Below are 13,341 nucleotides of genomic sequence, written 5' to 3'. Positions count from 1 at the left end.
GTAAAGAATCAGGCTTTGAATGCACCATGCTCGATGAGTTAAGGACCTCTTAGATATATATAGAACACTACACCCCAGAACCAAAAATATAAATTTCTATTCTAGTACCCATGGAACATTTTCAAGAATAGACCCATATTCTAGGACATAAAACAACTAATTCTCAGCTGTTAAAAAGATTGAAATTATCCCTCGTTTTTCTCAGGACTGACGCTCTGAAATTGGAAACTCAACCAGCAAGGAAAAATTTGGGAAGAAACTCGAAACACTTGAGACTAAGAACCATCCTGCTCCAGGAATGACTCGATAAACCAGGGGAAATCAAAAAGCAAATTAAACAATTTATGAAGACCAATGAATGGAAAATACAACAGTCCAAAACCTATGGATACTGCACAAAGGCAGTCCTGAGGAGGGAAATACATAGCCATCTGGAGCCCACTCAAAGAGAGAATAGAAAAAATCTAAATGCAGTTTTTATATTCTCACCTCAAGAGCTGAACAGCATAGCAAGGGGACCTAATCCACGCACGCGAAGCAGTTGATCAAAATTAGAGCTGAAAACTACAGCAGAAACCAGAAGTATAGTAAATAGGAGCAGATCAACAGGACTAGAAGCTGGTTCTTGGAGAGAATCAATAAAATTGACAGACCACTGGCAAGACTTAGTCCAAAGAAAAGAGAAAGGACCAGATTATAAAATTATGAATGAAAAAGGAGAGGTCAGACGAACACCATTGAAATTGGAAGGATTATTAGAAATTTTACTCATGAGCTAAGTATGCCAAAAACTAAGCAATCTGGAAGAGATGGAATCCTTCCTGGGAAACCTGGCAAAACCATACCAAGATTGAAAAGGAAAAATTGATTTCTAAACAGGCAATTAATTATAAAGAAATTGAGTCAGTGATAACACTCTTTACCAAATAACAAAACTCCAGGCCGGACGGTTTTCCTGAGAATTCTACCAAACATTCAAAGAAGAAATAATACCTATTCTCCTAAAAGCTATTTCAAAAATAGAAACAGAAGGAAAGCTACCAAACTCATTCTAGGAGGCCAATATTACTTTGATCCCCAAACCAGGCAGAGCCCTCAAAAGGAGAATTAACAAGACCATTTCCCTAATGAACTATGGGCCTAAAAATCCTCAACAAGATACTTTGCAATAGAATCCAACTACAGTTCATTAAAAAGGATTATCCCACCACGAGTCAAGTGGGATTCATACCTGGATGCAGGTGGTTCAATATTCGCAGCAAATCAATAAGCGTTGATACATCACTTATCTCATAACAAGAAAAAGACTCAAGAACCATATGATCCACTCCATCGATGCCGAAAAAGCATTTGACAAAATACAGCATTCTTTTCCTGATTAAAACCCTTCAGAGGTAGGAATAGAAGGTACATTTCTCAATCTCATAAAAGCCATCTAAATGAAAAGCCTAGCTGCAAATATTATTCTCAATGGGGGAAAGCTGTGACTCTCCTCCTTAAGATCAGAAAACGACAAGAGCCCACTCTCAAGCCATATTATTCAACATAGTACTAGAAGTCCTTTAACAGCAATCAGACAACAAAAAGGATCAAAAGGTATTCAAATCGGCAAAGAAGAAGTCAAAATGTTTCTCTTGCAGATGACATATGATACTCTATATGGAAAACCCAAAGAAGCCACTCCCAAACTATTAGAATTATAGAGCAAAATCAGTAATGTGATGAGGCGATACAAAATCAATGCTCAGAAATCCAGTTGCATTTCTGTACGCAAGATGCGAGAATGCAAGGAAAAGAGAAATTAGGAATCCATCCCATTTACAATAGCACCAAAAAACCACTCGTTCTTTGAATTAATTTAACCAGAGACGTAAAGGACCTTATTCTTAGGAACCATAATCACTTTGAAAGACATTGAGGAAGACATAAAAAAGATGAAAGATATTCCATGCTCATGGATCGGAGAAGAATTTTATATGAAGTTAAATGTCCATGCCACCCAGAGCAATTCGCACACTTTCAATGCTATCTGATCAAAATACTTAGGACATTTTCAAAGAACTGGAGCAAATAGTCCTTAAATTTGTATGGAACCAGAAAAGGCCCCAACGGGACTAGCGAACTGTTGAAAAGGAAAAAACAAAGTTGGGGCATCACAATGCTGGATTCTCGAGCTTCAGCCTCCAAAGCTGTGATCACAAAGACAGCATGGTACTGCAATAAAAACAGACACATAGACCATGGACAGAATAGAGCCCAGCGAAATGGACCCTCAGCTCTTGGAATCAGAACGCTAATATTTGACAAAGCAGGAAAAAACATCGGTGGGAAAAGACAGCTCTCTTCAATAAATGGTTACAGGAAATTGGGCAGTACTTGGTAAAAGAATGAAACTTGAACACTTTCTCACAATCATACACAAAAATAGACTCCAAATGGATAGAAATAATTCCTCGATGTGAGACAGGGAATCCATCAAAATTCTAGAGGAGAAGACATAGGCAGCCAACCTCTACGACATCGGCCAAAGCAACCTTTTTCATGATACATTCCCAAAGGGCAAGAGAAACAACAGATAAAATGAATTTTATGGGACTTCATCAAGATTAAAAGCTTCACAGCTAAGGAAACAAAGTCAGAAAAACTAAGAGGCAGCCCAACGGAATGGGAGAATATATTTGTGCAAATGACACTACAGATAAAAGAGACTGAGTATCCAAAGTCTACAAAGAACTTCTCAAACTCAATACACGAGAAACAAATAAAAACAAATCAAAAATGGGAAGATATGAACAGACACTTTTCCAATGAAGACATACAAATGGCTAACAGACACATGAAATGTTCTAAAATCATTAGCCATCAAGGAAATTCAATCAAAAACCACACTGAGAGTACCTTACGCAGCTAGAATGGCAAAAATTAGAGTCAAGGGCAAGAAACAACAATTGGGAGAGAGATGTGAGAAAGGGGACCCTTCACATTGTTGGTGGGAATGCAAGTTGGTACAGCCACTCTGGAAACGCTGGTGGTGGAGTGTTCCTAAAAGTAAAGTGAGCTACCCTATGATCCAGCCATTTGCACTACTGGGTATTTCAGAAGATAGTCAGACGTGAGTGGAAGAGAGGGCCATATGCACCCCAATGTTCATATATGCAATGTCCACAATAGCTAAATCGTGGAAGGAGCCGAGATGCCCTGCAACAGATGACTGGATTAAGAAGTTGTGGTCCATATATACAATGGAATATTATTCAGCAATCAGAAAAATGAGTTCTCAACATTTGCTACAACATGGACGGCACTGGAGGAGATAATGCTTAGTGAAATAAGTCAAGCAGAGAAAGACAACTATCATATCATTTCTCTCATCTATGGAACATAAGAACTAGAATGATCAGTAGGGGAAGAAAGGGATAAAGAAAGGGGGGGTAATCAGAAGGGGGAATGAAACATGAGAGACTATGGACTATGAGAAACAAACTGAGGGCTACAGAGGGGAGAGGGGTGGGGGAATGGGATAGACCGGTGATGGGTAGTAAGGAGGGCACATATTGCATGGTGCACTGGGTGTTATACACAACTAATGAATCATCGAGCCTTACATCGAAAACCGGGGATGTACTCTATGGTGACTAACATAATATAATAAAAAATCATTATTTACAAATGAAAAAAAAAACATTAATGAAATATTAGCAAACAAAATTCAGTTATACATTAAAAGGATCATATATCATGATCAAGCGGGTATAGTCAAGGATTCAAGGATGGTTCAACATCAACAAATCAATGTGATGCACCACATGAACAAAGTAAAAAATAAAATTCATATAATTATCTCAATAAATGTAGTCAAAGTATTTGACAAAATTCAACATCCATTTATGATTAAAACTCTCAACAAAATATGTATAGATGAAACATATTTCAACATAATAAAGACTATGTATGACAAGCCCATAAAAACATTATACTCAATGATGAAATTCTGAAACCTATTCTCTAAGATCAGGAAGAAGATAAGGATGCCCACTCTCCCCACTTTTATTTAACATAATTTTGGAAGTCCTAGCAGAGCAATTATGCAAGACAGAAATAAAAGCCTTCTGAATTGTGAAGGAAGAAATAAAACTCAGTATTTGCAGATGGCATGATATTATATATAGAAAAAAAAAACCCTAAAGACTCCACCAAAATTTGTTAGAACTAACAAATTAAGTAAAGTTGAAGGATGCATAATCAATTAACAAAAAATCAGTTGTGTTTCTATATACTAACAGTAAGCTATCACAAAGAGAGTTTAAGAAAACAATCTCATTAGTAGTTACATCAAAAATGGTAACATAGTTAGGAATAAATTTAACCAAGAAGGTGAAACATCTTTACACAGAAAACTATAAGACATTGATGAAAAAAAAATGAAGATACAAATAAATGAAAAGATATTTCATGCTCATGGGTTAAAATAAATAATATTCTTAAAATGTCCATACCACACAAAGCCATCTTTAGATTCAAATTTGCTATGAAAATCCAATGGTATTATTCACAGAAATAGAATAAACAATCCCAAAATGTGTGCAGAAGCACAAAAGACCCTGAATAATAAAAGTAATCTAGAGAAAGAAGAACAAAACTGGAGGCATCAAGCTCCCTGATTTTAAACAATATTACAAATCTATAGTAATAAGAACAGTATGACACTGGCATAAAAACAGACACATAGATTTAATAGAATGCCCAGAAATAAACCCACATATATATGTCCAATCAATTTAAAATAAAGGAACAAAGGAGCAAAGAAAATACAAGGGGGGAAGACCAGTGTCTTAATAAACTGAACAGCCACATGCAAAAGAATAAAATAGGGTCACTCTTAAAACATACACAAAAATTAACTCAAAATGGATGAAAGGCTTGAATGTAAGGCCTGAAACCACAAACTTTCTAAAAGAAAACAGGTGGTAAGCCCTTTGACCTCAGTCTTGGTGATGCTGTTTTGGATTTGACACCAAAAGTGAAGGCCACAAAAGCAAAAATCAACAACTGGGACTACATCAAACTAAAAACTTCTATATAGCAATGGAAACAATCAGAAAAAGGAAAAGACAACTTACCAAATGGGAGAAAGTATTTGCAAATCTTATATTAAAACTCATCAGCAAAACAAACAAACAAACAATCCAATTAAATAATGGATGGAAGATCTGAACAGGCATTCTTCCAAAGAAGACATACAGACAGCCAACAGGTACATGAAAAAAATGCTCAAAATTACTATTTACATTGAAAGTATAAATCAGAAACATAATGAGATATCATCTCACACCTGTTAACAATGTCTATTATTGAAGGCAAGTGATAACAATGGTAGGCAAGGATATGGAGAAAAGGGAATACTTGAACACTATTGGTGGGAATGCTAATTGGTGCCACTCTGGACAACAGTATGAAATTTCCTCAAAAATTTAAGAATAAAACTACCATATGGTCCAGCAATTCCATTTCTGAATTGTATCCAAAGTAAAAGAAGTTACTAACTCAAAAAGATATCTGCACCCTCATGTTAATTGCAGCATTATTACAATAGCTGAAGTATATATATATATATATATATATATATATATATATATATATATATATATGAACCTGAGAGGAGAGAAAGCCTAATATCGAGATGTAGGAAGACTTTGAACTCACCTCACCCAGGGAAACACCAAATCTACTCCTACATATGGAGGAATTCCTCCTGAAGAAGAACCAGTGGCTGACTGAACAGCTTGTGCACAACAAAAGATAGAGGGGCCACATAGAGAATGGCAGGAGAGAAAGAGACATGGTTACCATGGGAACCCTAACCCAGGGCTGCAAATTGCAGCTTGCAGCATGGGAAGGGATAGTATTGAGGGACTGGGAGCAAATTCCTTGACACCGGAGCATAGAGAAAAAGCCATGGTTCAAAAGGGCAACTACTATTTAAAGGAAATAAACCCTCTACAAAATGGCAGGGGTCCTGTGGGAATGCTCACTGGGATTGGAGGGGTGGCAAAACTATTGTTCATGTTTCCCCTCCACCATGATAGTGCAGGCTGGAGCAAGATATAGATACCCTAGCCAGTCTGCTTCTTCACTGAACCCAGAGCCCCTAAGCCATACCAGGCCTAACAAAACTGGGACACATAAGAAAGAGCAGTGGTTTAAAGGAACAACTAAAATATGAAGGAACTAGTCCTAGAGCATCCTCCAAATATCAGAGGAGCTGCTGGAATGTTCTCCAGATCAGAGAGGCTGGAAAACACCATTATTTATATTCCTTTCTACCTTGATAGCACATAGAGGAGCAGGGAATGGGTGTCTGAGCCATGTAGCTGCCACAGTGAATCTTAGACCCACAGCTCATGTCATCCCCAACAATCCACTCAAGGTGACCCCCCCCCACCTGCACCTCTGTGAGCTTTGTCCATCCAACCAAGGCTGTCGTATTGTGGTGCATACCAGGACACGGCCAGACAAACCCACTATATCTCCATCCATCTCATCAAGGTGACACAACACAAAAACCTCAGGACACCCTAGACTTGAACGTACTTTTTCTTTTTTACTTTTTTTTTTTACATAAAAGTTCTTCGTTTATTAAGTCTCCCTTGAAAAATCTATATAAATCACAACATACAGTCACTGCAGAATTTTTACTCCTTCTGTTGTCCAATCTCCTGCTCACTTTTTGCCAGCACCAACATTGGCTTTTGCAGTCCCCCTGAATTTCTTCATTCTGTCTTTGAATTCCTTTCACTATTTTCTTGAGGTATTTTTCTTCTCATAGGGGCCATGTCTTGCAAGTCTATGTTTGGATTCAGTTTTCTTTGCATAATCTAAGGAATTATAGATCATGCCAAAGACAGTTGTCTTGCCACCACCAAAATGGGTTTTGAATCCAAGTACAAAGATGACATGTGGTCTGGTCTTGTACATTTTGGCTAGTTTTCCCCAAATTTCTGTCTTAGGTACTGTTGTCTTTTCGGGTGAAGAACATCAATGATCATTTTTTTCCACTGAAGTAGTGGGTTGGTCATGAACTTGCTGGTCCGGATAGTTACTGTGTTGTTTATGATGGTGGCTGAGCTTCAAGCAGCCAATAAGAAAAAGAGTTGCAAACACTTTAGCTCTAGATGATCCACAAGGGCACCCAATGTGTGGAACACCACAGGACATCCTAACTCACACCTACTGCAGCTCCAGCTATGATGCCAAGGCATCCCCTGTATAGATCCCTGAGATTCCTGGCTCACACCATCTTCACATGCAGGCATCCCAGTAGGGTGCTTCCTGTACAGAGCACATTGGGACCACCTGCCTTATGACTGCTTCAACTCCTGCCCTCCCACCAGTGATGCCCCTAAACAGAGTGCATAGGGAGCCCCTGGCTTATGCCCACTTCTGCTCCAGCCATCCCACAATAGTGTCCTCTGTACAAAGTGCCCTGGGTACAATTAGACCATTCCTGCTTCAATTCAGGCTGTCCCACCAAAATGACACCTGCAAAGGGGGTCCCAGAACCACTATGGCTGAAGGATGCTTTGGTTTCAGTCATTTCACAAGAGTGACCCTTGTGTGAAGGAACCTGGGACCCCCTGGTCTGTGCCTGTTTTAACGTCAGCTATTCCACCAGGGGATCCCTGGTGAAGACTGCTGTGGTACACCTACCTAACACCCACTAAAGATACAGCCAGCCAAAGCCACCAGGCACATTCAGGCTACACAGGGGGCTACAGAGGGGCCATTACACCATAAGACCATCCCTTCAAAGCTAGGAGAAATAGCTCTTTGACCTAATTCATAGAAACAAATACAGAAACTCAACCAAAACGAGGACATGAGGAATATGTTCCAAACAAATGACCAAGAGAAAACATCAGAAACATAACTAAATAAAATGGAGATAAGCAATGTATTTGATAAATAGTTGAAAGTAATGGTAGTAAAGATAGTCACCAGACTTGAGAGAGGAGTGGATGAGCTCAGTGAGAACTACGACAAAGAGGTAGAAAATATATTAAAAAAGAATAAATAAACTGACAAAACAAACTCCACAACTAAAGGGAAAGAAGAAGTCACATCAAAGAAATTAAGAAATTCACAGACATGTTTTAGGGGAGAAACAAACTGCAAGTGTTGCAGAGGGGAGAGAGCCTTGGTCACAGAGAAGGTTGTGAGAGAGGAGAGCATATAGGGGAATGCACAAGGAGAATATTTCCCTAAGCCATTGGCTTGGAAAACAAGTGGAGCTGATTTAATGATTTATGCAAGCATCAGAGCTTAAAGCCTGGAGTTTTAAAGGGCAGTGGGCTTGGCTGGGATAGAGCCCTGAGAGCACTGCCTTGCTCCTGGAAAGAAGGTAGGCAAAGAACCTAAGGGAAGACTGCATGAAAACAGTTATTTGAAGACTGCCTGAGGCACACTGGGGGTGGGGAGGCTTATCCCCTCTTGTTGGAGCATATCCTTGAGAAGCAGCACTCATGGAGACCCCTCTCTGGGGGCAAAGGAACTGACCAGCAAAATTTCCCTCCATTTCCCCTCAGTATAAACAAAAAGCCACCTGCAGAAAGCAAATTAGTAAAGACACTGGCTGCCTAACTTACTTATACCAAGTCCCACACCCCTCTGCTCTGATAGGACTTCCCTTCTCAGTCAAGCTTGCCTCAGTCCCAGCCCAGTGAGCTCCTCCCCCAGAAGAGCAGAACAAACCCCTGCCCATACAACTCCCAACCACAGAGTTTGGCAGGGCTTCAATTCTAGTGGAAATATTATCAGGTCCAATTTTACAAACAGACCACAGCACACCTAGTTAAAACTCACCACATTCTGGCCAAGGCCCAAACACTGCCCACTGAAGGCAAGGAAGGGCTCTGCAGAAGACTATCCTGAAGGATAGAGCAGAAAAACACAACAGCAAAATGTACACATTATACACCTGAGACACTCCATGAAGCACCAGGCCCTGGACACTACATGAACTGTTTTTTTCATAAAGTCATTACTTTCTGGAGCAGGACATAACCGGCTTATCTAATACAGAGAAGAAGGAACAGATCTAGGAGAAAATTCCAAGACAGAGGAATTGCTCCCAAATAAAACACAAAAAGATGACCACAACCAGAGATGTAAGTGAAAAGATATAAGTAACATGTCTGATGGAGAATTTAAAGCAACAATCATAAGGATACTCACTGGGCTTGAGAAAAGAATGGAATCTATATCCATCTAGATACAGAAGGCACAGAGAAATTTGCCATTCAAAAAAAAAAAAAGGTAGGCCACCACCAAAACACATTGTAATTAAATTTGAAGATATAGTGATTAAAAAAAACACACTTAAAAACAGCAAGAAAAAAGAAGTCTCTAACATACTAGGGAAGACCCATAAAGTTAGGTGGAGATTTCTCAGCAGAAACTTGGCAAGCCAGGGGTGCCTGGAGTTCATGACCACTAAGACAGCACTGCAAACAATATAAAAGGGGACTATTTGAGTAGAAAGGAAATACCAAAAGTAACAAAGACAAGAAAGGAACAGAGAAAATCTCCAGAAACAACAACAGAACAAGTAATAAGCAGCACTAAATACAAATCTATCAATAATTACTCTGGAGATAAATTGATTAAATGCTCCAATCAAAAGACAAAGGATGTCAGAATGGATCAGAAAACAAGAGTCATCTCTATGTTGCCTAAAGAGAATCATTTTAGACCTAAAGACACCTGTGGATTCAAAATGAGAGGATGGAGAAATATCTATCATGCAAATGGATATCAAAAGAAAGCTGGAGTAGAATTTAAACCAAGCTAGACTTTAAACCAAAGACAGTAACAAGAGATGAAGAAGGGCACTATATCATAATAAAAGGGAACTAAAGGATGATCTAACAATTATTAGTATTTATGCCCTCAACATGGGAGCATCTAAATATGTGAAACAATAACAAACATAAAGGAACTTGCTGATAATAATACAATAATAGTAAGAGACTTTAACACTCCACTTGCATTGATGGATAGATCATCTAAACAGAAAATCAACATGGAAACAATGGCTTTGAATGACACACTGGACCAAATGGACTTATCAGATATATTCAGAACATTCCATCCTAAAACAGAATATATATTCTTTTCAAGTGCAGATGGAGCATTCTCTATAACAGACCACATATTAGTTCACAAAGCAGGCCTCAACAAATACAAAATCTGAGATCATACCATGTATCTTTTCTGACAAGAATGCTATGAAAGTAGAAGTCATCCATAGGAATAAAATTGGAAAGATCACAAATACATGTATGTTAAAACACATGCTACTAAGCAGTAAATGGGTCAACCAGGAAATCAAAGAAGAAATTAAAAACATATATGGAAATAAATGAAAATAAAAACACAACAGTCCAAAATCTTTGGGATGCAGCAAAAATGCTAATGATAGAAATTGAAGAGGACATAAAGAAATGGAAAGACACTCCATATTCATGGATAGGAAGAACCAATATTGTTAAAATGTTTATACTACCCAAAACAATCTACCCATTTAAAGCAATCCCTATCAAAATACCAATTTTTCACAGAGGTAGAAAAAACAATCCCAAAATTTGTATAGAACCACAGCAGACCCCGGATAACCAAAGCAACCTTGAATAAGAAAAACAAAGCAGAAGGCATCAAAATTCTGGACTTCAAGTTATATTACAAAGCTGAGGTGATCAAAACAGTATGGTAATGACACAAAATAGACATGTAGATCAATGGATCAGAATTTTAAAAAAAGAAATTAATCTACAAATATATGTTCAATTAATCTTTGATAAAGCAGAAAGAATATCCAATTGGGAAAAGACATTCTCCTCAACAACTGTGGTTGGGAAACTGGACAGCAAAATGCAAAAGAATGAAACTGGGCCATTTTCTTACACTATACACCAAAATAAATTCAAAATGTATTAAAGACCTAAAATGAGAAATCAACCCATTAAAATCCTCAAGCACACAGGTAGTAACCTCTTTGACATCAGCCTTAGAAATTTCTTACTAGATTTGTCTCCTGAGGCTAAGGAAAGAATAGCAAAAAAACAAATTATTTGGACTTCAAAATAAAAAGCTTCTGCACAGTGAGGGAAACAATCAACAAAACTAAAAGGCAGCTTAGAGAATGGGAGAAGATAGTTGCAAATGACATACCTGATAAAGGGTTAGTATCCAAAATCTATCAAGAACTTATAAAACTCAACACCCATAAAATGAATATTCCAATTAAAAATAGGCAGAAGATTTTTCCAAAGAGGACATACAGATGACTAATAGGCACATGTAAAGATGTTCATGATCACTCATCATCTGGGAAGTGCACATCAAAACTCAATGAGCTATCACCTCACACCTCTCAGAGTGGGTGAAATCAACAATACAGGAAACAACAGATGTTGGTGAGGATGCAGAGAGAAGGGAACACTCTTGTGCTGTTGGTAGGAATGCAAACTGGCGCAACCACTCTGGAAAACAGTATGGAGGTTCCTCAAAAAGTTAAAAATGTGCATACCTGATGATCCAGGATTTCCATTACTATGTATTTACCCCCAAAATACAAAATACTAATTCAAAGGGATACATACACCCCAATATTTACAGCAACATTATCTACAACAGCCAGACTATGAAAACAGCCCCATGTGTCCATCAACTGATGAATGGATAAAGAAGATGTGATATATTTTATATATATAATGTCAATCCCTTCTGTAACTACTCTGATCAACATTCACAATGCCAGGAAACATTTTGACAAGCTGGAGAGAGTAGATGGTCCCAAGCACAGCCTCCTGATGCACTGAATATTGCCAAATGCTCTTTCTGAAATGGCTGAATTGCCTTTTCCCCCCTGCATCATTTTTTTTAAATATTCATAATGTCCTCTGCTTAAAAGTGGGCTTTGAAATGTGTGCTCCTTACTACTTCCATCTCTTTCTTCCCTCTCCCTTTTTTTCAAACATTGGACACTATATACTCAGCTACCCAGTAGAGCTTCAAGACGGCCTTTCTGAAAAGTTGGTACGGTGTAACACTAAAGTATGTGGGGTGTGTGTGTGTGTGTGTGTGTGTGTGTGTGTGTGTTCTGATGACCTTGTTATAATACATATACAGATTAAAGCCTTTACAGTATCTTCCTGTATTCCTTATAAGATTGCAAAGATGGAATGTTACTATTTTATCAGCAAGGTATTAAAATGCATTTATAAATCCTTATTGGCTTCAATCATGAAGAAACATTTTCTGTTAGCAATTTGAAATAAAAGAATATTATGAGAAAAAAAAGAATATTATACTAAGTAAAATATGTCAGTCAGGGAAAGACAAATACCATAATACCATATGATTTCACACATATGTGGAGTTTTAGCACAAAATAAATGATCATAGTGTAAAAAAGAGACAGATTAAGAAAGAGACTCTTAATTATAGAGAACAAACTGGTTTTACCAGTGGTGAGGTTGGTGGGGGGATTGCTGAAATATGTGATAGAGATTAAGGAGTGCATTTATTTTGATGAGTACTGGGTGTTGTACTAAAATGTCGAATCACTAAATTGTATGCCTGAAACTAACATTACACTGTGTGTTAACTAACTAGAATTTAAATAAAAACTTAACAAATAATAAAAGAGTAAATCATAGTTGAGAAAATAAATAAAATGAAAAATATATTGGAGCAAATCAACAGCACATTAGAGGATGCAAAAAACTGATCAATGATCTGAAAAACAGAGTAATGGAAATCTTGCAAAGTGAACAGAAAAAAATGAGAATGTTCAGGAATCTCTGGGACATCAGACATCTTAACACTGCATTATTGGGGTTCCAGAGGAGGACAAGACCCATCTATATGCTGCCTACATGAGACTCACTTCAGACCTAAAGACACATACAGACTTAAAGTGAAGGAATGAAAAAACATATAGCATGCAAAGAAAAGGAAGCAAAAAATAAAAAGCTGGGGTAGGAATACTTATGTCACACAAAATTAGCTTTAAAACAAAGATTGAAGCAAGAGCCAAAGAAAGGCACTACATAATGATAAAAGCATCAATCCAAAGAGAAGATGTGATAATTGCAAATATCTATTCACCCAAAATAGAAGCACCTAAATACCTAGAGCAAATATTAACAGACATAAAGAAATTAATAGTAATACAGTAATAGTAGGGGATTTTAACATTACACTACCATCAAAATATAGATCATTTAGGCAGAAAACAAAAAACAACAACAAACAGTAGCTTTGAATATATATATATATATA

At 37.6% G+C, this 13,341-nt stretch overlaps 1 pseudogene; it reads right to left on the bottom strand.

The window, feature by feature from the left end:
- Nucleotides 1-6,356: 6,356 nt before the first annotated feature.
- On the bottom strand, nt 6,357-7,106 carry LOC121100430 (annotated as a pseudogene).
- Between the last annotated feature and the right edge of the window lie 6,235 nt (nt 7,107-13,341).

This window comes from Ursus maritimus (genome assembly GCF_017311325.1).
Source record: "Ursus maritimus isolate PB19 chromosome X unlocalized genomic scaffold, ASM1731132v1 scaffold_X1, whole genome shotgun sequence".
Taxonomy (NCBI): Eukaryota; Metazoa; Chordata; class Mammalia; order Carnivora; family Ursidae; genus Ursus; species Ursus maritimus.
The sequence above is the reverse complement of the archived record's forward strand: the minus strand, read 5'-3'. Positions and strand labels throughout refer to the sequence as shown.